The 24354-nt window shown below is 41.4% G+C and overlaps 1 protein-coding gene across 1 annotated transcript in view; it reads right to left on the reverse strand.

Annotated features, from left to right (window-relative positions):
* The window catches only part of large2 (LARGE xylosyl- and glucuronyltransferase 2), a 131096-nt gene extending 108820 nt beyond the window's left edge, over nt 1-22276 (reverse strand). The window contains exon 1 of the mRNA XM_087842177.1: nt 21832-22276. The gene's annotated coding sequence lies outside the window, so the exon portion shown is untranslated. The remainder of the gene's footprint in view (nt 1-21831) is intronic.
* Nucleotides 22277-24354: the final 2078 nt, after the last annotated feature.

The following is a 24354-nucleotide window of genomic DNA, read 5'->3' on the forward strand; positions in this document are numbered from 1 at the left end:
CCCTGAGTCGACTCAGAGAAGTGGAAGAAAATCGATGGCTGATTTACCGATTTGTTATTTTACATTTTCCCTTTTATTGAAGTGGTTGTCTGCGCCGCTCTTTTCAGTGGCAGATTATTAGTTCTTGGATATTAATTTGATATATTTTAATAATATGTGAACATCTTTTTTGTAACATGATTTTATACGTTTAACATCTGTTTAAGTGTTTTTCTTCTTCGTTGTCTGGAATATAACGTGTAATGTTCATAATGCGAGGTGCTGCACAGTTAAGCAGCCCGATTCATCACAGTTTACATACAGGTAGAATATCTCTGTTGCTGAAAGGGTTGCTAATCTCTGGATAAGGTTCTTATTGTGCAGTTCCAAACCCCTTAGTAAATATTATTCTGCTAAACCTTTAGCTTGAAGCATGAGTTGATGCTTACAGCAGTTTGCTTTCTCTCTTCCTGCAGTGTACAAAGGCTTAGTTAGCACCTGTGTCAACACAGTGAAATATTAATCTGCAAAGAGAACTCCAGAACAGCTCGTGCACACACAAGTCAATCATTTGACTACCAAACATCTGCTCCAGGTTATGCTTTCTTCGTTTCCTTCCCATTGCACATAAGAAGGAAACACCACTTTTTCCATACAGACTCTCAGTAAGTCCTGCCCATGGACACAAACCATGATTACCCTTCAAAAAGAAAAGTACAGAGCGCATGCAGAACGGATTTAAGCAGCAATAATCACGATCATTCATCTAAGTTTTTCAAACGTATGTAACTGTTTTTTGTTCTGATCCAATTTGTTTGTCGTACTGTTTGTTCTTTAAAAGCAGACACTTCCACATACCACAGAGTCCCTGATGATATTTCAGGATTTCTACCACAGAGTTGGTTTGGCAAACATCTGCAAAAACTAAAAAGGCATCCAGAGTAGGGCTGGGCTATATCATACCGTTCACGATAATACCGGTGTAATTTTGGGCAACGATAGGAAAATGAAATATCGCGATAGAATATGGGTGAAACGCGCATGCGCAGTGCCTTTGTTTACATACGCACATGGCGGCGACGCAGAATGAGAAGAGCGAAAGCGGATCGTTGAATGAAACGAATGAACCAGAACTGGTTTGTAAAATGTTGCAACTTCAGTGGTGTGGAACTGGTTTAGCTTTCGTCCGTCAGATGGTAGAGCATGCTAACGGGCCGTCGTTATTACCGTGTTGTTTGGAAAATACGACACTTAAAATCAATCCTTTGATTTTTCTGAAAATCGACAGCGCCCCTTATAATCCCGTGTGCCTTATGTATGAATTCTGGTTGTGTTTACTGACCTCGAAAACGATTTTATGTACACGGCGCTCGAAAATCTGTCAGATGTTTCAGTACGACTTTGCTAAGCTACGAAGACACACCGCTTGATGGATTGTCGGAGCATTACGGCTATCATAGGCGGAGCCTTGCGGAGTGATACGTACTGTGCTTCAACATAATATTACCGTATTGTGTGTGTATAAGCTCTTTTTAAGTTTTGTGGATATTACACATGGTTATGCTGAGGATATGTCGGCCAGTTTCCACTGGAAATGCCTTTTGGTTAAACTGTCAGCAAGAAATTTGCATTTGCACTGTTAAAGTTTATATAACTTTAATGCACATAAAAAACAGCTGCTTGTTTAAGTGAAAATACACTGATGAGGTTTTTTGCACTAATAAAGTTATGGAGTTGTAAAGTATTTTGTCTAGTGTCAATTATATCGTCAGTTATATCGTTCAAATGTATATCGTGATAAATATTTTTGGTCATATCGCCCTGCTCTACTCCAGAGCACCTTTGCAACTTCCAACTAAGGACAAGTCTCAGACATTTCAGTTTCAAATTTGACAACAAATCTGAAACAAAATAACAAATTTGACCACATTAAAAAAATGAACTGTTGGGCTGATCAGTGATCAAAGAACAGTGTTAACTGCAGCGTCTACACTGGAGTCCAGCTCAGCCCATAGTAAACCATTCCCATGATACTTAAGAGGCCATGTGTCACATGTGCAGCACACAAACAGACACAGTAACTCCACCACAGCACTACTGTTATTCTCACATTGGTGCAATCAGAAAGCCCCCCTCCCCCCGTGCACCTTATTAACATTAAGCTGATGGGGGTTGGGGGTTAGCCCTGTGCAGACCTTTCCTGTCACTTTCTGAAACAAACCATTAGATTTTCCTCTTTATTGCTTATTGAAACCTGAGTGAGATCTTCCAAGAGAAGCAGTCAGAAAACGTTATGGTTACAAAGCAAATCTGAGCTCTCTACAAGATCAGGTCAGAAAGAACTTTTTTTCCTACTATGAAAGTCTTTTGTGCTCAGTGGAGCTCTTAAAAATTCAAAATAAAAATATAGTTCAATGCAATCCCCTCCTGCTTCTGCTTGCCTGAAATTGGAAGCAGTCACATCGCATATAAGCTGAAAGCAAAATCAATTTCTAAGAAATCAAAACAAAAGAAAAATCTATGCAGCTCAGACGTGCGCTCAGGTTTAGGGCCTTACCTTAGAGGAGTCAGGAGAACCAGCAGCTCATCCTGCAGAGAAACACTAATCCGTCTGAGGGAGCAGAGTTAATGCTTCTTCTCACACTGGTATCCCAACAACAGCTGATCTGAATACGAAGAGGCCAAGCACACCGACAAAAGAGCCTGCCGGCACCTCCCGTGGCTAAAGCACCTCACCCCCACACCCTAAACAACCCCCCCCCTGCCTGATCCTGCATTCACATGGCCCTGCCTGAGTCCAGCACCCCCGACTTAGGCCATCCTGAAGCCAGGGGCATGCTGGTGGACATCAGCCATGGAGGAGTCACAAACTGAGCAAAGTGAAGCTCATCATGAATTGTTTTTGGACAAATGCTCCCAATAAATCTATAAATACTTTTTTAAATCAAAATTTGAAAACAGGACCATCACCTCTCATCCACAAACACAACCAGGGCCCCCCTTCACAACAAAACCACTCTCTCCATTCTTATCAAACTGACTCACTAAAAGTCATAATTTAAAATATGAACTGTATTAAATTAAATCTCAAAGTTTACAAAACTGTAGAAAAACTGTTTAAAGGCAACACAACAACGCGTGCATGACGCTGAGCCCAGGCCAGGAATGGGGGAGAAAAAGGTTTGGACCATTTCATCTGTACCAGAAAAACAACACAAACAACAACAACCAGCCTAAATCCTTCAGCCTTGCATACACAAGTTTTGGTTTTCTGACCAATAAAAAGTGATTTTTCTACCTGCTACAGTTCAAGCAGGTCAAACCCAGAACAGAAGTCATGAACATTCCACTGCTTTGTACAAATACACCACAGATTAAAAGTACCAGGCTGTGTCTTTTCATCTCTTAATTCAGATGTTTTTTTTCCTACAGCCAGCTCACAGATTTGGGCAAAACTTATTTAAGACTTCAGCATCACTTCTGACCATAAAAAAAACAAAAACACAACAAATTTAACAAAGTTTAAGTTTAAGGGTGGTGGGGTCGGGGTAAACCTTCACTCTAGCTAACTCTAGCTACTTACTGTATGTGCTAGCTGGTGAGAATAATTTTCTTCCATTTAATAGAACTTCAAATGTTTCTGTGTTGTTGTTGTAATAAAGCAGCAGCCAAAACTTTACACCTAAAGGAAAATGAAAGGTAACAAGAACAGCACTTCTATCTTATGTGGATTTCAATACTGCATTAAATTACATTTAAAACATCATGTTCGTATAAAAAAAACGATAGATGATCGTAAACGATGCACAACAGACACAATCGCATGTTCGGTACACTGCTTTTACACTGTTGACTTAGACATGCGGCTGCAGCTTTACAGCCTACACACACATCATCATCATCATCATCTTCAACAACAACAACAACAACAACAACAACAACAACAACAACAACAACAGGACCTGGCTCATTCTGTTTTAAGCTGTGGTGTGATTACTGATGCTGCTCAGGTGCGTGCACATCACCCGCAGCCGTGCCGCAGACCACGCCCCGCCACAGTGATGACAACAATAATACTAATAATGCACTTTATAGTCAAAAATTGCTTTTTCACAAAAAATTATTAATAATAATTAGTAAAAACATATCCAGGGCTGCAACGGTTCATCGAGTAATTCGAATAATTTAATTCTAAACATTCTCGACACAAACTGTTTGCTTTGATATTTGGCGCAACACGCAGCTCGGTAGCGCGTCGCCGGTTCATCCACGTTTGCGACTAAAAACCAGACCTGCAACAGAAACGCATTTCGGCGCAACGAAGCCTCCACTGTTAACGTAACAGCAGCAGTGATGATGACGCTGGCACAGTTTGAGTCTGCTCACGCAGCACGAAGAGCGAATACCATGTTTATGTCAAGCGTGCTAAAGGCTGACCGCAGCCATCATAGCTTACATGGAAGGACAGGGCTGTGTCTAAAGGGGGGCATGGAGTGTACTAGACCAGCGGTCACCAACCCCCGGTAAACCAATGAGCATTCATTCTGAAAAACCTGTTTTTTCTACTTTGAATATTTATTATTGCTCATTAATATGACAAAAGTATTTCTTATCCACTTACTCGATTAATCGATGGAATAATCGACAGCTGCAGCCCTAAAACTACGCATGTATTAGAAAGTTTAGATAAGAACCTAACCTAAGAAACTTTACTATTTATCTATTTCTCTGCTTATTTGTGTAATAAAACAGCCTTTTATGCATTTCATAGACAGCTTCATTCATTCATACCAACTTCCAGTGATTTATTGCAGACTGAGACGAGCAGCAAACTAGCATAAAATGAAGAATAACTCAGTAACCTTGCTGTAAGGTTTAGTGATGAGCATAACATGTCCTTTAAAAAATATTTTATGGCTCTATCATTATGCCTGACAACGCACCTTTAATCCACTAGTCATGATTTCTTTTTTAATACGTATGCCCTCTCACGTCACCATTTCCATTTCCACCAGCTTTTTAACTGAATGTGTTATCAAGTCCAAATGACCGCATGAGGGCATACACTCACGCAGTACGTCTGAAAAACAAGAAGTAGTTACTTTAGCAGACAAAACGTCACGTATCCCATTACTGAGAAGGGCTTTTAACAACACTGTGCAAGTCACACGGTGCCGTGTGAATTTCAAATTAAGCAGGAGAGAACAAATATGACAGTTTGGGTTTTTTTCCTTTGTAAACACAGTTGTTGAGGTGGAGGATCCACTACACACACACACACACAGTCACACTCCACAGGAATAGGAGCGCAGGCAGAAAAACAGCAGTGTCCTCTATAAAAGGCATGAAATCAGAGTCGGACTCCCACGTGCAGTTCGGAGCTGAAGGCGATCGGAGCTGCAGCAGGATTGTTCCGCTCTGCTTCACATTATGAAGGAAAGGGAGGAGGAGGAGGAGGAGGAGGAGGCAGGTTAGACTCTATCCTGCTGCTGCCACCGGGATTCAATCAGTAATTTGATGTTTGACCAATTATGTCAATTTTCTATTATTCTCAGGTAAATGCTGCCATAGTTAACACAGGACTAGTCCAAGAAAAGGTTGCTTTCACAATTCTAACGTCAAAATAAGATGTTTGACGACAAAACTGATCAGTGGTTGGAACTATTTCATCGTCACAGTTTCCACCAGTGTTTTAACCTGAAGACAAAACACAAAGTGACACAAACGCACAACACACCACAATGTCTACGTTCAGTTAAGTCAGTCATTAACTAAGCTAATATAGCCTGCTAACAGAGACCAGTTCATTTATTTGAGTTTATTATCATTTAGCCCATATTGTTATTATTTCATATCGATTGGATGAAGTGTGCACTTCCAGTGTTTTCTGCTCTACACAGTTATATTTGCTATCACGCTACAGTCAAGCTGCTAACTGAAAAACAGAAGCTCTTTTTGTTTTTACTATGATTTTTCTACCAGTCCTTAAAAAAATTAAATAGATTAAAATAAATAAAAATACCAAATAGGACTTTTGTGAAACTTTAATTTCAGTCAAAAGTTCAACTTGTATTCTCATCATACACTGTGCATAACTTAGCTCCTGTTTGGCATTTTGACCCACGCACAGGAACAGGATCTCATTTCTTGAAATAAAAACTAGTGCAAACACAAGGATGAGCCCAGAGGACGATCCTACTCATTTTAATTTAATGTAAAGAAAAGTCGTTTAAACAAGATTGCATACAGCAAGTTTCAAACTATATAAAAAAGAATCTCTTGGTGGTTTTATTCCATATAATCAGGCTAAGAAGAATGCTAACATGCTAGCTCTCCATCTTCAGAGCTCCAATGAGCTGAGCGCACTCTCAGCTGTACTTTCAATTATAAATAAAACTTCATGTTGTCTGTATATTCTGAAGTGGCCTCCAAATAACAACTACACACTGCACAGAGCTCTTCCACTGCAGGAACTCGAGGCAAGCACAAAGTGCAGCAGTCATTTACGACAACAGCCCCTAATCAGCTCTTTCAGCCTCTTTTTTTTTTCTTTTGACACACTTGTTTGTTGTTCGACCCTCAGTATTGGCAATTATAAACTTGACAAACAGCAGTCAGCCATGGAGGCGCTAAAACATTATCACAGCAAACAGATAATGACATGAAATCAATCATGACTGCAGCAGCATCACTCACATGCACCCCAGCACGGGCAACAACTCTGCAATCGCCTCTGCAGCTCTGATGTAAGTCATGAATGTTGTAACGAGGGAATGTGTAAAACCAGCCTGACAGGAACTGACTGTATAAGCACTATTATTAGCTTAAATAAATATTATAAGATATTAGAGGCAGGTAACACAGCTGTGTTAGAATTACATGTAATGAACAAAGCCTATTGTTTAAAAAACAGTTATGACTGATTATCTTCTTTATTTCCCTTTTAAAGTTATCCCAGTATCACAGTGGTCCCTCGCTACAACGCGGTTCACCTTTCACGGGCTCACTATTTTGCAGATTTTTTTTGTGCAATTTTGCATGCCTTCTTTTTTGTTTGTTTTTTTAACAGCACATTGTGTTCTGCGTCCTGATTGGCTGTAGACCATTGTCATCAATCTTGCGCCGTGTCTCCTGTACAGCTTGTCAAATTTACATAAATCTTCGATCACTAGCAGTGTGACTCTGAAGTGCTGTACTGTATGTTTGTAAGTTTTCTCCCCAACAAACACAACAATGTCGATTAGGGCTGCACGATTTTACATAAAATGAGAATCACGATTTTTTGGCTTAGAATTGAGATCACGATTCTCTCACGATTTTCTTTTCCAATATAAATATTTATTGCACTTATTAACTGCACATCAACTTCGTAACAGTTGAGACTGAAAATAAAAACAATAAATAAACATAAAAACAACAAATGTCTCACGTTTTGTCGTTGCCGCAAAATGTTGTACTGCTTGAAATTCCGTCTCCACCGTTGCTCGACACTGCGTGTATAGAGCAGGCAGTGCAACAATAGAAAAATAGTTGCAGGACGGCACTGTGTAGCTTTTGTCTAGGGTGTTGATCATTTTCCTAAATCCCTCGTTTTGCACAGTGTTGATGGAGCCATATCTTTGGTCAGGTGATGAGTAATAGCCTCCGTAATTTCTTTGTGCCTGCGGGAGTTCGACGGGTATAGGGAAGCGCTGTATAAGGTTCCCGTTATTGATGTTTGGGTGGTTGACCAGGACGGATTTTCTCCTGTCACTTTCTCGTCCTCCCTGACGTGCTCTCCGTTGTTTTTTTCCTGCCAATTTTAGCAGCCAGCTTCTGTATCACGTGGTCTAAGGCTCCGCCCTTGTCATTTGTTGAGCAGGAAGAGTGAGCGCTTGTTTTCATGCAGATTACGTCCCGGATCAAAATGCGGTACAATCGTCGTCGTCTTTTTTTTTCTTTTTCTTTTTTTAAATCGTTGTCATTTGGAAATGAGATCGCACATAAGTATGAATCGAGATCGCGACTTTCTAACGATTAATCGTGCAGCCCTAATGTCGATGAAACGTTTTGCACCGTCAAAGGCTTCTGCAGTAGCACCCAACAGGCAGAGGAAGATGCTAACCATCGCACAAAAAGACATGCTAAAGGAAGGTAGAAATTACCACATTTCCTGGATTATAAGGTGCATTAAGTGAAACCAAACAGTCAGATAAGTCAAACTTTACTCAACTCATTCTTCTCGCTTCCTCCACTTCTGTACCATTGATTCATTAATGTTGAATTCTCTGGCAGCTGCTCTATTCCCATGTTCTGGACCTGAAAACAGGGTTTGATCTTTGGTTTCATAATACTGGGCTTATTTTTCTACGAAGGTTTGAACTTTGAGAGTTTAAACACGAGAGAAAAGTGTGAAAATGTTCATGCCTGTCTGAGAAAAGTGTATAAAGTGTGTAGTGAAGGGTTTCCAGCCTTAAAACATCTATAATCATTGCAAAAAAATAAAGTTGGCTACTTTGCGGATTTTACTGGTTATTTTTAGAACGGAACTCCCGCGATAAACGAGGGACTGCGGTATTGGACTCTTCGGACCACAAAAACAAAAAAAAATGAGATGGCAATATTACTTGTATCCAATGGTCCATGAATTCATTTTGTTTTTCTCCATCTTTATAAATTAAAGCAAAAGGCAGAGTTTTAAATTATGATGATTTTAGATGACACACAGACCTTTTTTCCCTTTTTTTGACATGGACAAATCTTCTCTGAAATAAATATAATATATATAGTATTTTTTTCGTGTGTGTGTGTCCCGTTTGGATCTTTAGCCATCAGAATTGTTGTCTTAAGGCCAAGAAAGATGCCAAGCAGATTTATTTTACCAAGTGGATCATCATGGCCTTAGCATATTGGTCCATTTGATTGACCTTTATTATAATTATGTATTTATTTTACAAACGGGACAGACATGACTGGGGGATAGGACAGGGAGAAAGAATGAAAGAAAGAGAGGGAGAGAAAGAAAGAAAACCAGAGGGGAGAAGAGATATATAGTATAAATAGTATATATTTATAGATATATATAGATATATAGTAAAAATAGTAAAAATATTAATATAATAATATATTAATATAAGCCAAAATAGGCTTCAGATTGTTTAAAATCCTTAGTTTCAGACATATTTTTTCTGCTTTTGGCTAAGAATGAAGTCAGTGCCACTCTCCAACTACCATTAAAATATTTTACTTATGAAAGGCAGCCAATCAGAAGGCATAAAAGCAGAGGCAAGATTTAAATTTGTTTACAAAGAGAAAATGAACTAAGGGCTGCAGGAAAGTCTGGTATATATTCTGAACTGTGAATCATGAAAAGCTTTTCTGTTAAAATTAAAAAACAACAAACTGGAGCTAGAAATGTTAAAGCATTTGGAGAAAATAAATGACCATTATGAGTTTTTAATGTATACGTTATTGTTTCAGATAAAAAGTGGAACGCATTTATTGCCTTTTGATTATCATTGACTGGCAAATCTTAATGGGATTTTGCACAGATTACTTATACAGCAATATACTAAGCAAACTAATGGTTCACCCATATGCACTTGTTCTACTACACTGTTTATACGCTCTTAAAAATGATACAAAAGTGTGATTGTTGGGTGAAAATACAGCAGATGGAGTTAAAAGGTAAAAAAGAAGCCCGCTGACTCTTAATTGCCTCTTGGGATAAATAAAGTCTCTGATTCTGATTCTGACTTGATGAACATTTTCTGCAGTGAAAGGTGCAGAGGTGAAAGGTGGCCCGCGCCCCCTACATCAGAGTGTGGTCCGCCCCCCTACATCAGAGTGTGGTCCGCCCCCCTACATCAGAGTGTGGTCCGCCCCCCTACATCAGAGTGTGGTCCTCCCCTCCTACATCAGTGTGGTCCGCCCCTCCTACATCAGAGTGTGGTCTGCTCCCCTACATCAGTGTGGTCCTCCCCCCCTACATCAGAGTGTGGTCCTCCCCTCCTACATCAGTGTGGTCCGCCCCTCCTACATCAGAGTGTGGTCCGCTCCCCTACATCAGTGTGGTCCGCCCCTTCTACATCAGAGTGTGGTCCTCCCCTCCTACATCAGTGTGGTCCGCCCCCCTACATCAGAGTGTGGTCCTCCCCTCCTACATCAGTGTGGTCCGCCCCTCCTACATCAGAGTGTGGTCCTCCCCTCCTACATCAGTGTGGTCCGCCCCCCTACATCAGAGTGTGGTCCGCCCCCCTACATCAGAGTGTGGTCCTCGCCCCCTAAATCAGAGTGTGGTCCTCCCCTCCCCTCCCCTCCTACATCAGAGTGTGGTCCTCCCCTCCTACATCAGTGTGGTCCTCCCCTCCTACATCAGTGTGGTCCTCCGCACCCCCTTACATCAGAGTGTGGTCCTCCCCCCTACATCAGTGTGGTCCGCCCCTCCTACATCAGAGTGTGGTCCGCCCACCTACATCAGAGTGCGGTCCGCCCCCCCTACATCAGAGTGTGGTCCGCCCACCTACATCAGAGTGTGGTCCGCGCCCCCTACATCAGAGTGCGGTCCGCCCCCCCTACATCAGAGTGTGGTCCGCCCACCTACATCAGTGTGGTCCGCCCCTCCTACATCAGAGTGTGGTCCGCCCCCTACATCAGAGTGTGGTCCGCGCCCCCTACATCAGAGTGCGGTCCGCCCCCCCTACATCAGAGTGCGGTCCGCCCCCCCTACATCAGTGTGGTCCGCCCCCTACATCAGAGTGCGGTCCGCCCTCCCTACATCAGAGTGCGGTCCGCCCCCCCTACATCAGAGTGCGGTCCGCCCCCCCTACATCAGAGTGGTCGGCCCCCCTTACATCAGTGTGGTCCGCCCCCCCTACATCAGAGTGTGGTCCGCCCCCCCTACAGCGTCCATATTGATTTTATTTTTAAATATCTTGTTGCACAACAGAACAGCAGAGGCGGAGGGCGGGACGAACCCACGAGTTCGAGTTAAAGGAGAGATTCACCAGCTGAAGAAATTATTGAACAGAACTTTAGCACTACGGTGATGGTGTTCATTAAAAAAAGAAAGAAGTGTGTGTGAGTGTGTGTTTGGGGTGGGGGCGGCTAATATCTCCTTCTGCTTGGTCAAACACGTTATTTATTCCTCATTGTGTGTGGCCACAGGCCGTAAATATATCTGTAATTACCTACACTGCCATCAGGTGGGGTTAATAGAGAAACCATTAGCAAAAAAGTGGATGAACGCAGGCATAGAGGGGAACAACGCTGCAAAGACAGTGAAAAGAAAAGTAGAGGAGAATGCTACCAGGAGCATAATTAGCCGATATTAGTCATTAATTCAGCTCCTTTTGAATGTGCCCATTACCCTGCTGCTTACTGCTTGAACCAGGTTAGCAATTAAAACAGGATTAAACTCATTTAAAAAGGAATCTGATCTTCTTTTTCAAAAACGTTGAACAGGATAAGGCTAGTCTGCATTTTTCTCAGTACTTTCCCTCCCAGCACCAAACTCTCTGCTCTCTATTAAAGATGCAAACCTCAAGACTCTGGTCCATAATGAATGCATTCCATTAGACAGACCATAACTAGACATTCTTTAAGAGGAGTGAGTTTTATTCTTTTCCAATAGCTTAAATCTTTCACATATGTAATTAAAGGAGAAAGAAGAACTTCAAATGTTGAAATTTCCTCTACATTACAAAAGTTTATGGTTCACAAACGCAGACAAAATCTATTTTAACTCCATCAACTGCATTAGCTGCAGAGTACATTAGACCACGATCTCTGCAGAGCTCCTAATGACATTATTGTTCTGGATTATACTTTTGAAATATTGATCATATTCTAATAGTCCAGTTTTCAGTTTGGCACACAATAGATCAGAAAGAGCTCATTAGAGGTTTCGTACTGCAGAAAATAACATTTCCATCTTTATTTTGATCATAAATCAAGTTTGAGTGTGATATCGATACTGTGAAAGGCTCCATCCACGGAGTAATTAGCACAGCCATCAATCAGAAATACAATTTGGCTTCATTAACGTGACTGCATTCTGCCATTCAGACATGAATCACTTAATGTTCTTAATGCTCTTCATGTCTTCATTCAGATATTCCCATGACATCAACACGAGACATTATTTACCGTTTTAGTAAAGAAGCTATCACACTGTCTGAACGTGATAATTACAGAGGCCAAATACTATAAACGCTTAAGAAGAACATATAACACTGTAAGTAAGAAGTCATTAAGTTGATTAAGATGTCCATCAGCTGTGCAATAAACTGACTCTTGTGTTGTTCACGTCACAAAGGTGAGCTGTCACTGTTAGCTCTGCGTATGTCCTATTTCCATGTTGAGGATAATTTATTATGAGTAACTAATAAACTTACAGCTGCTGTGCTGCGGCCGTAAATGTGAGTAATTCTCTTGCTTATGGAAGCTTATGGATAGACTGTACAGCTTCCAGAAAAAGCACAAAAAAAACTATTTTCAGCTGCTGAAAAAAAAAATCTAATTATAGTCAGAAACTGACCTGAAAACTGTCTTGTGATTAAAAGCTTTAGTAAACTGTATCATACAGATATTTTCTTTAATACATATGAAATCGTAGAGAAATATGAATACGGGGGAAATGGCCTAGTGTGAGGATTTGACGAGGGCTGAATTGTGCCGGCTAGATAACTGGCTCAGAGGATCTCCAAAACTACAGCTCCTGCTGATTGGTCAGTATCTATCAAAAGAGGTCCAAGGAAGGACTGGTGGTGAACCAGAGACAGAGTCATGGGCAGCCAATTGATGCATGCAGGGAGCAAAAGCTGGCCCATGTGGTCTGATCCAACAATGAGCTACTGAAGCTCAAATTCTGAATGACAAGCAAGACAGACCCAGGACATGATGGAGAGGTTATATCTCTCGGATGGATGGATTTGCCATGACTGTGGCGCAGACCAGTCAGGGTGCCCATCCTGACCACTGTCTACCACTGAAAAAGCCAACACAATGACCACGTCAGAACTAGACCACAGCACAATGGAAGAGGATGTCCCGGTCTACTGAATCATGTTGTCTTTTAGGTCACATGGATGGCCGGGTGTGCATTGCTTACTTGGGGAACACCTGGTACCAGGGTGCATTATGGGACGTTCTGCTGGGAAGCCTTGGGTTCTGCCAGCCATGTAGATGTTACTTTGACATCGACCTAAGCAGTGTTGGAGACCATGATGTAGACCATGATGGCTCTGGCTTCTTTCAGCAGGTTAATGCATCCTGCCACAAAGCACAAGCAGTTCAGGAATAGTTTGAGGAACACGACAAAAAGTTTTAAGTGTTGACCCAAATTCCCACATCTCAATCCAATCGAACATCTGTGGGATGTGCTGTACAGACAAGTCCGATCCGTGGTGGCCCCACCTCACAACTTACAGGGCTTAAAGGACCTGTTGCTAACATCTTGGTGTCAGATACTACAGCACACCTTTAGGGGTCTAGTGGAGCCCATACGTCGATGGATCACCACAGCACAATATTAAGCAGGTGGTCCTAATGTTACACCTGATCGATGTAAAACGTGTTTGGTGATTCTGGAGTTTAGTTTTGGGTTTTGTTGTATCAATTTTACACAATAACCAATGACAATGAAGTCTTGCAAAACTTTACCTTCAAAAAATAAAAAACATTTGGTTACAGGGTGTCAATTCTGGCACCTTTCAAACTTTTGATCCCTAAATTCTATAAATGTGAAATTTTGAAGGCAAACTTTTTCACTTTGCTAGTGTTTCCTGTGGGGGTTTTTTTTTCACTCTTTAAAAATTATCATGTACCACAGTTAAAATAGCAAAACTATACCAACTTAATGTCTATAACCCAAGTATTCAATTACATTTTAAGAAGATCCAGTTTCCTCAAACAAATGTCTGGAACATCGTAAGCTCTACATGTAATATGATTCAATGCAATATATTTTGAAGTACCCTTCTGTCATTATATCGATGTTTGTAGTCAACAACAGCTGTCAAATAAAGCAAAGAAAACACTTTTCAACAATATTTAAATGATGTTAATATTATGTAAATATTAATTGTTAACAGGCAGCACGGTGGTTAGCACTGTTGCCGCACAGCAAGAAGGTCCTGAGTTCAATTCCACCATCAGGCCGTGGTCTTTCTGTGTGGAGTTTGCATGTTCTCCCCGTGTTTGTGTGGGTTCCCTCCGGGTACTCCGGCTTCCTCCCACCGTCCAAAGACATGCAGCTTGTGGGGATAGGTTAATTGGATAATCCAAATTGCCACTAGGTGTGAATGTGCGAGTGAATGTGAGTGCGAATGGTCGTCTGTCTCTGTGTGTTGGCCCTGCGACAGACTGGCGACCTGTCCAGGGTGTACCCCGCCTCTCGCCCTATGACAGCTGGGATAGGCTCCAGCGCCCCCCGCGACCCTGAAAAGGATAAGCGTTAGCGAATGGATGGATTAATTGTAACAATGACCAGGAGAGCTCTAATAACTTTAAAATGTATTTCCTCCATTTCAAGTAAAATAAGATTTGCATTCATAAATAACATTTTTAAAACAAGTTGAAAAAGTTTCCCCTTAACGGTATTTAATGCATAAACCACCTCGGCTTCCCCGACAAACCTATGTGTAAATGTCGTCTTCTCACAGAGTTTTCGGTTTTCGCACACGCTCTGAATAATGCATTGCATGCCATTGGTCTGTGCTGTCTATGAACATACATACTGTAAAGACAAAGGCAGAGGCCGTGCAGATTAAAAAAAAGAAAAAGCATATATTACAATTTGCTTGATGAGGTATTGATGGACATGTCCATTGAGACTCTGGACGTCTGCAAGACTGTGAATCAGATCTTGCCAATGACACATTCAATTCATTCAATTTCAATTTTAATTAGAAAACACAAAAACTATAATAGCTCTGGTGAGCACATCCTTTGTAAGATGAGGAAAACTACTCCTTTTATACTAAATGGTTTATGTCAGTATATTCCAAAAGTTAAAAGCCTTGGATTATAAACCTCATTCAGACTAAACACTCTTCGCTTCTTTAATCAATGAAATATTGAACCAATGCAACAGTCTAAAGGAAGCTCTTCTCGGATCATGATATCAGATGCACCAACCTGGGATACTACAGCATAGCAACGATGTGGAACTTACTGAGACAGACACAAGCATTACATTGCATCATTATTGCTGGATGCATATTATACTTTGACTGGACTACAGAGATGACTGCCTCCAGCAATCATTTCTAACATATTTTAGCTTCACTTCTGTGCAAGTGGGTGGAAATTATGAACCATCTGAAACATTAATGGGAAACTAAGAAGCTGAAATGTACATTTGCTTTTATTTAAGCCTCATGCAAATAGATGAGGAATAAAAAAATCACACCTCTGCACAGTTGTTCTTAAATTCACTAGTTCGTTTTTTAAAATTTGTTGTATTTCTATTTGTATTTTTTTTTAATTCGTGTTATTTTCATTTCCTCCCACCAGATGACCTGTGATGACCTTTCCATGTGACTGATAGAAGTCACATCAGATTTGAAGAAATTTAATGCAGTCATCAGGAAACCATCAATTTTTCCTAACAATGAGGTTGCCAACCTATGTTTACTCTCGTGTGACTGAGCTGCTGCTTTACAGACTTTACAGTCAAAACAAGGTAACACAAAGCTGTCTCATACACTTTCAGGCCACACTGGACTTCAAGTAGTACACCAGTAATTAGGGCTGTTCGATATAGCGATATATATCGGATGACGATATAAAAACGTCTATCGTTGCATTTTACGCTATCGTTTGTTTCGTGGTGTCGCAAAATAAACTGTTTACAGCAATATTTTTTCACTGTTCTGATGGTCACTGTAGTGGCTATATTAACTTATTAAAGTTCTCTCTTTCTCTTATATTTAATGTAACCACACTACTAACGGACAAGCGCCTGTTTTTATGCGTTGTGGTTAGCAACAACGACGGTAACAGCATCGCGTGTCCGCTTGTTTATGTTCCACATAAACCTTTCACAATAAAGCTCAAGATCTTGTTGAGACTTTTCAAAATAAACTGAATCACGTGAAAGAGGATGCAGAGTATTTACGGATGAGAAGTAAAAAAGAGCCGCCAGGTGCTAAAAAATAAACCTTAGACTCAAACGTTAGAACAGGCTTTTCCCCGCAGCACGCCGTGTAATAAATACTCACAAAGAAAACGGCGGCCGTTACAACTTATGTCTAAAAATGTATCGTTTCATGCATCGGTTAAAACACTCGACTCCAGCTACACGACGCGCAGCTGGAAACACTTCACGCAAGTCGAGATTCACAGAATTTACAGAAAATGTTACATTTTTGTGATTTATATCGTTATCGGACGATAGAATTCTTATATCGGGATATGAGATTTTGGTCACAGCCCTACCAGTAATCACGAGTAACCTTCAGCAGCCCTTCTACATCCACAATATGCTACAAATATTAGAATAAGAAAATAATCATTAGCTAATAGCAAGTTAAAAGAAAATCAATAAATCTATGCTACATTATATTTATCAATGAACTGATTTATTTAAATGTTCAACTAACATCCATAACTGGGTTTGACAATCTTCAAAGGTTGATTTTTTATTTTATTTTAAATTCTCACTAATTCTAATTCTCAGTGTATTTCAGGTCCTGACAGAAACTTACTGGATAACAGTTTTCTTTGATGAAAATATGCTAAAACATTTGCTCTTCAACACACCTGAAACTCTCCAGATATTCCTGCAGAATAAATGCGGCACAGCTGTCATTTCTTTGTAAACATTATTAATTTCTTTACCACACAAATCCTCCGCTACCTCGTCATCCTCCTCGGCTTTCTTTATGACTAAATAGAGATTCAGCCATCTGTCACCAGAGTCACATGACATCATGCGCTGGTCACAATCATATGTGTGCATGGAACAACAGCAATTATTCAGCCTGTTGAGCTGCTGAGTGAGTCGCAGCATTTTTGAGAACATCAACACACTGGTGTTATTCACCGGACTAATGAGCCTTAGAATCACACATCACTAGAGGATGACCCATGCAGCACCCGCCTAAGGTCAACTCAGATAAACATATATAGTGTCTGAGCATGCAAACAACAACCAAACCTTTCAACAGTTATATGTTCAGCACCAACACCACCAGCTGCCTCTCTTATACCTGATTTAGACTTCTGCGAGGATCTTTGTAGAGGCTACAACTACAGCTAGGGCTGGGTCATATTATACCTTTCATGGTAAAATCAGTACAATGTTAGGCAATGATAAGAAAGTGAAATAAATGTGCATGCGCAGTGCCCTTGTTTTCATACGCACATGGCAGAAAAAGCATGGCGTCGACAGAGAATGAGAAGGACGAAAGCAACAGATGAACCAGAATTGGTTTGTAAAAATGGTGCAACCTCAGTGGTGTGGAACTGGTCTGGTTTTCATCCGTCAGATACACAACAAAGCACAAGTTTTTGTAGTACATGCAAGCGGGCCGTCGTGGCGCCAGGAGGAAACACGACAAACCTATTTCATCATTTGAAGCAGAAGCGCTCGTTGGAGTACAACAACTAATAAAGTTGTGGAGTTGTAAAAGATATCAATTATATCATCAATTATATCGTTATCACATATTTTCAAATATATATCGTGATAAACATTTTTGGCCATGTTGCCCTGCCCTCGCTACAACGTAACCCACCTACGCAGCCAATATCGTTCCGGGCAGTTATGCTTTTGCTGGGAAATTGCGCACACATGCACATGAATACCCATTCATGTCTGTGTTGTAGGGGTCTGTTATATTCTAGGAATGTAACATTCTGCGATTATTATTATAAATCTCACAATAATGCAAGAGTGAAGAAGAGAGAAAAAAAATTGCCTCGATGGACAAGTAATCACCATCAATGACGATGACAATCATCAATCTCTCGATGTTGTTCATGTTTGCCCGTGAAAGAGTGTAGAGGTGTTTTTCCCACTGACAGAGTTCCCAGAACGGAGGCATCCTATCAAAAATATTTACTGCAGATTGAGCACAGTGGTCCTGATCAAACTAATCTCCCTACAGGAGATCTTCAAAATGGACTTACAACGCTAATATTGGTTAGGATGTGCCCTTCAATATACCTGCTGTTCCCTCAACTAACCGAGATATTAAGTTAAAGTGCTTGATGTGAAGTGTGGAATGGTTCTGAGGCGGCCGTAGCCAAACGCAGTCATCAGGAATTCCAGACATATTCTTGAAGGATTTTGGAAAATATGTTAACAACATTTTTCCTTCCTGGATGGGAATGGGAGTGTCGGGTCAGTGAAGGCAGCAGGAGCAAAGTCCTACTGCTGCTAGCACCTCTCACACACACACATATATTGCACAGAGAACCTTCTAACAAGTGATGAATAATTAAATGCTGCTCTTTAAAACACACAGGAGAAGAGTTCACCTGTTTTATTAAAAAGACAGAGATGAGAAGCAGGGTAAAAGAGACGGTGGGCAGACAGAGACACGAGCAGCCAAAAGGTCGGACTTTTTAAACGCTTACTCCAGTTTGTCTGGGAGCTCTCCTTTGTAACAAACACAGAGGACAGCGCAAACAAAAGAGAAACTGACGACATGGTTCATCGGACAAATGGCAAACTGGACAGTGTCTCTGGAAGGAGGCAGCAAGATTAGAAGGAAGCAGAAGCGGCCAAGTGTTTAAAGAAGTAACAGCTGTCACAACGGGATCCCAGAGGTAGACGCCATAGTTTTCAATATCATGCTATGACAAATACAGGCTTTTTTTGTGTTCCAGATTGGGTCAGGAGTTGGGATTTACGAGTTACCAGCTGGAAGCTATTGTGTGTTTGAGACTCGCTAACCATATGAAGAGCACTGACCAGGCGCTGAATGTGCTACAGCTGTGGACAAATGAACAAGTACTGCTAGTGATGCATGAAGGGCTCTACCTTTGCTAAGAGGCAAAACAAATCGTGTTTCTGGTGCCTCTGGGTGCAGTTCCAGAGTGAGGTTAAAAGGTGCACAAGGCAGACTAGACGATGGGCAGTAATGCTGTTGCTGTATCGGGACTAAAAAGGAGAAGATTTAGACAACTTTAGGTTTTCCCTGACTTACAATCATGAGCTCTGGAGAAATAACTGGAAGAACGGGACTAAAGAATCCTGAGGAGAAAAACAGGATTTCATGTGGCCTCAGAGCGCCACAGGAAGAGATGGGCATCTAGACCAGCGGTCTCCAACCTTTTTTGCGCCACGGACCGGTTTATGCCCGACAATATTTTCATGGACCGGCCTTTAAGGTGTCGCGGATAAATACAACAAAATAAAACTAGTACCGGTACCAAAAAAAAGAAAATTTATTCATAACACACGTGAAAAGACCCAGGAAAACCGAGTTAACGATAAAAATGCTGAAAACCCTGAAAACCATACATTTCACACCTGAGCCTCAACTCTCGCGGCCCGGTACCAAACGACTCACGGACCAGTACCGGTCCAAGGCCCGGGGGTTGGGGACCGCTGATCTAGACTATGTTGAAGAGCTTGCTGTCCTGCCTGGATGCCCATCCAGACTCCATGCAAGTCACAAAAAAAATACAAAGCTGAGCATCTTGCAAAAAACACTTGATCCTGCAGTTCCCCTCAGCTCAACATACCACTCCCAGGTATTTTGTTTGTTTGTTTGTTTGTTTTTTTAAAGAAAAAAAACCCCATCTTGACTGGTGTTGTGTTGGGACCACTAGCACATAATCGGCTCAGGTCCATTTGTGTTACTTGTTAGTGTTTCCAATCAGGTAGCAGTCCCTGGTACCAGGTACTTTTTTGGTACTTGCTCGGCTGGAATCACAAGTGATCCGAGTCGATCTGAAAATGTGAGATCAACAGACTGCAAGCCAACAACTGACCCATCGATGATGTCACTCGATGAGTCATGAGAGTGGCTTGTTCCCAAAAATCGAAACTGCTCATTTTGAAATTCGGCAACGATAGAAACGGCTGCACGAAGACCGACACCATGGTCACCGACTCACAAACACCCAGACGTCCTCCATTGTTCCGTTGCGTTTGTTTTGCAAGCAAAGACATCACAGGACTTTCGGCTGTAATGACCCAGGCGCACTGAGGTGGTCGCTCAGTCATAATGGAAAACAACAGAGACCGAGCAGAGTCGAGTCAAGCTGAGAAGGTACTAGTGGAAAAGAGGCATAAGCGATTCCTCAGTCCAGAGCTTGAAGTGGACACACCATGTTGGCCCAAATACAGAACAATTTCTGTTGCACTGCCCCCAAGTGGCCAAAAGAAGAAAGAAAATAATAGGTTTAAATTTAGTTAAAAAAAATGTAAATATTAACACAAAGCAGCTGTGGTTGAACTTTATACCTGAAATAAAATGTTTCTCCCTTTCATAATCTTTATTCCACCTGTGTGATATTTCATTTATCCCAGTCCAGGTTAATCTGGCCACACCTCTGGTTACTGGTATTGAACCAAGTTGCATTTTAGTTCTCCAGATCCTCCCCAAGTCTGTTTCAGATGAACCATGAACCACTGAGGACAAGGCCAGATAAACAGCATTTATCCATTCACAGTGCAGCCAAACCAGAGGTCAGTGGGCACAAAGACATTTGAACAGGCTCAGGCAGCACTATGCTTTAATATTCAGACTCTCACATAGATAAAATAAATAAGACGCTATCAATAATACAATATGCACGGTCAGCCTTATCATACCGATGTATCTATGTCTTCATTATTGCCTGCAGATTATAGTCACATTAACTGTCTGATACAAACTGTAAAATTACTAAAACAGAAAAAACTAAAATAAGAAAAAAATTTCATTTATTCAAAACTAGAAAAAAATAACGAGCAATGCAATTTACAGAAAGAAAATGCTTAAGCAATTCAGATAGCTGCAAATTAACTTTATGTCCAAGCACAGGCTGTCTGTAACTCAGTGCCTTACTTTATAACAAAGCCTCATATTTTAAAAGAACGACAAAAACATGTCATATATTTGATGGGCTATGGGCTAGCACTCCAAATGTACTCAAAGTTCAAGAGCTTCAAATATGAAATAAAGTTTTTCGTTTTATTCCGCCTCTCGAGGTTAAAGCTAAATCTCTCCCTCTCCTTTTAAATGATGAGAGTAGCTGTGTGTTGTGTTCGTCATGTACGCGGGGCTGTGATATTGTTAGACTGGATGAAGGTGCGTTAGTGCGGGAGAGCAAAGTTCAGGTAATCCTGTGGTTTCTCTCTTCGGGCGGCCTGTTTTCTTTCTAACTTTGCTGTCGTTTATTACACTATGTCATTTACTGTGTATTAGGAGCGCGCTGCAGCGGTCTGATGGAGCCGGTTACGTCTACAGCAGCTGTGCGTTCTTTTTTATTTAAGGATTATGCATCCACGCAGAAACTGGGACGATGTTCGTGACCTTTGGATTTGAATGTTATTCAGCGTGATACAATGTGTAACGGCTCCATCGAGAGGCACACTGCGAATTCAAAGTAATAGCATGAAGAAGTGGAAGGTGATGTGTGTGCGCGCACAGGAGTAATGGTGGTGCGTGTGTGTTTGTGTGTGTTTGGGGAGAGGGGGGGTCTGAACATGGCTCAGAGAAAAAGAATGTTGATCAATTACACCTTATCCACCAATCAAGTCACATGGAGATGACTTAGGCACGCGCGCGCTCGATCACAGACATAATCCACGACAGGCAGCATTACGCGTCAGTAACATCAGAGATTTGAAATGTTGGCTGTGATCCCTCCTGAGTCACATCACAGCCCGCTGCTGCTCGATCTGCCACACGGAGTGCAAACCTCCCTTACCTGCGTCTCAACTTCTGCTCGCTGTTACTTCCACTGTTCTGCTGTTCTTGGCCGCAGTCGCTCTATATCCTAATCCAGCGGATTTGTAAACCATTCAGAAATCCGTTCTGAGTCGAGCGGAGAGCTCAGCGGAGGACGAAGGAGCAGGTGGCATCGTCTCCGGTCCAGAAAGCGTGCCTGTGTGTAGTGTTTGTGCGTTTGGGGAGAGACGCTCCACGTTAACGGCTCAGTAAATCTGTCCTCACACGACCGAGCGACGAGGAGAGCCAGGTGGTCGAGCACGAATCCCGCGCCGAGGTTGCCGAGCTTTATCGGCCGAGTCCAGCCTCAGAGCGCTGCACCCTGTCTGGGTAGGAAGCGCGGGGGCGCTGCGGCTGTCAGATCCGGTCTCTGTCGGTTCGCCACACGCTCGTGAGCAGAGGAGTACCGACGATCCCTCCTTCTCTCTGCTCCTCCTGAAAAATAAGGGGAGGTGGGCAGTCTTCAGCAGCCCCCATCCCCTCCTGTCCCCGACGTGAGGACAAACTCCGCCCTCCCCACACAAGCTCAGCCAATAGGAACCCTCTCGCTGTCTCTCGGCCACACACCCTCTCTCTCTTTCTTTGGCCGATTCGGCGACACAAAGGCTCCGGCTCCTCTCCAGGAGCCGCCTGCACGTATTCATCCTCTAAAAGGAGCAGACACGTACTCAGCCATACTCATTGAGCCGCACAACCACTTATGTCATCTGACCAAAGCACAATAAAGGGATTTCACAGCGTTTTAAAACTCACTTGCAACCTGTAGCTCAATTCAGTGCACAAGCATTTGACAAAAATAAACCCTGGAAGCAGATTCAACAAGTTCCGTCAGGGAACATCTGAAGAGCAAGAAGATACACAAGTGTAATATGAGATGTAATACTCTGCTCTCTCTGGATTTACTAAGACTTTATCTTGAAATGCATGGTGTTATCAGCTCAGTGTTGTTGGTATTTCTACATAAACTAGCTTTCTGTTCAGAAAAATGAAGCCAAGGGTCTTAAACTTGTATTTATTTGTAGGCCACCAGATGATAATAGCTTTGGTACAAAAGTTCTAAAGAGGTCTACCGGGAAAGGGCTTCTTCTTGACCTCTGTAATTGCTTTGCAATGTTGCAGCCCCTTCCTTGTCTTGTCTTCTTTGTCACTTTGGGTCATACCAAATAAAAATGCAGTCTAATTTGTTAATGTTGGTCATGTTTCAAAAAGTAGGATTAGCCATGTTATCTTGTGCTTGCTCACTGACTTCAACGACTTCCCATCACAAAAAGTGCTCAGTATTTGAGACTGCCCAAACCAAGCAGCGGCCTCCAGAGCTGCACTTTAATGATCACTTTTACTGATGAAGGTTCCTAACTGGGTGAAGTAACCCAGAAGTATCGTCATGGCAACCTAAGTGTAAGATGATGGTTCTATAAATAAAGATAAAAAATAAAGTGAACTGAAGGTTTTAGTGTAACTCAGTTTGATACTATATGACCATCTTTCAGGATTTTAATGATTTTATTTGACAAAAAGTGGATAATCACCTCCTAGTAAGAAAGAATATACGAGGGGAGCGTGCATATTCTAAAACTAAAGCCAAGCAAATAAACTGCATTCCCTCCACTGTCACTTGAGGCTCGCTTCAACAGTGAATTCATATAGATTCCATTGTTAAAATTGTTCACTAAGCACTTTTGGTCTCAGCGGCATTTCCCTCCTTCATAACAACTTCCTGAGGAATTTCATTAACACTTATTCATTTGTATTTTCCTGAGGCTTAGAGTTAGAGGCCCGACTGCTCTGTTTGCTGGCATGAATTCAGCTCTACTAATTGAAGTAGCTGAACTGGACTTCTCGTTTGTGTTTGTGTTATTGGTGCCTTTGGAGAATTTCAAAAGGAATTATCTGAATTAAAGAAAAACTTAAAGCAACCGATTAGCTTAAGTTTTTTAAGTTTATGAAGCTGAAGCTTATCAGCACTCCAATATTTAGATTTCAGTTGACATGTTCCATTTAACTAAAATAAAAGTAAAATGTTTAATAATTAAATTTATAAATATTTAATAACTAAAACTTTTCATTCATGTCTCCCATGTCAATAAGTTAATAATTTAAAAGGAACGAGTACAACAGAGTCATGTTATCAGTTTAAGAAAACTAAGTGTATTGTATTGTTCACTTTTGTGATCTTTTTAAATTAAACAAAACTCAAAGATCTATATGTGGGAAACTCAAAAACATGTAGAAAAAACACAAAATGTAGAAAAAAATCAATGCACCGAATACTGCAAAATTTAAAAGCGTAAGTACATTTCTTCAGTTCACCAATAACACACTGTATAATTAATATTCAAGAAAAACACTTCTGACTGACTGGTGTCATGGCAGGGTGTTTACCACTTGGTGGCTGTAGCTCAGGAGGTAGAGCAAGTCACCTACTGATAGGAAGGTTAGTGGTTCAATCCAGAGGTGGCCCACACATGGGCCAGCATGAGGCCAGTTGCAGGCCCTGTGCTGG

Source organism: Neolamprologus brichardi, chromosome 1 (assembly GCF_056152115.1).
Source record: "Neolamprologus brichardi isolate AB-2024 chromosome 1, ASM5615211v1, whole genome shotgun sequence".
Lineage (NCBI taxonomy): Eukaryota > Metazoa > Chordata > Actinopteri > Cichliformes > Cichlidae > Neolamprologus > Neolamprologus brichardi.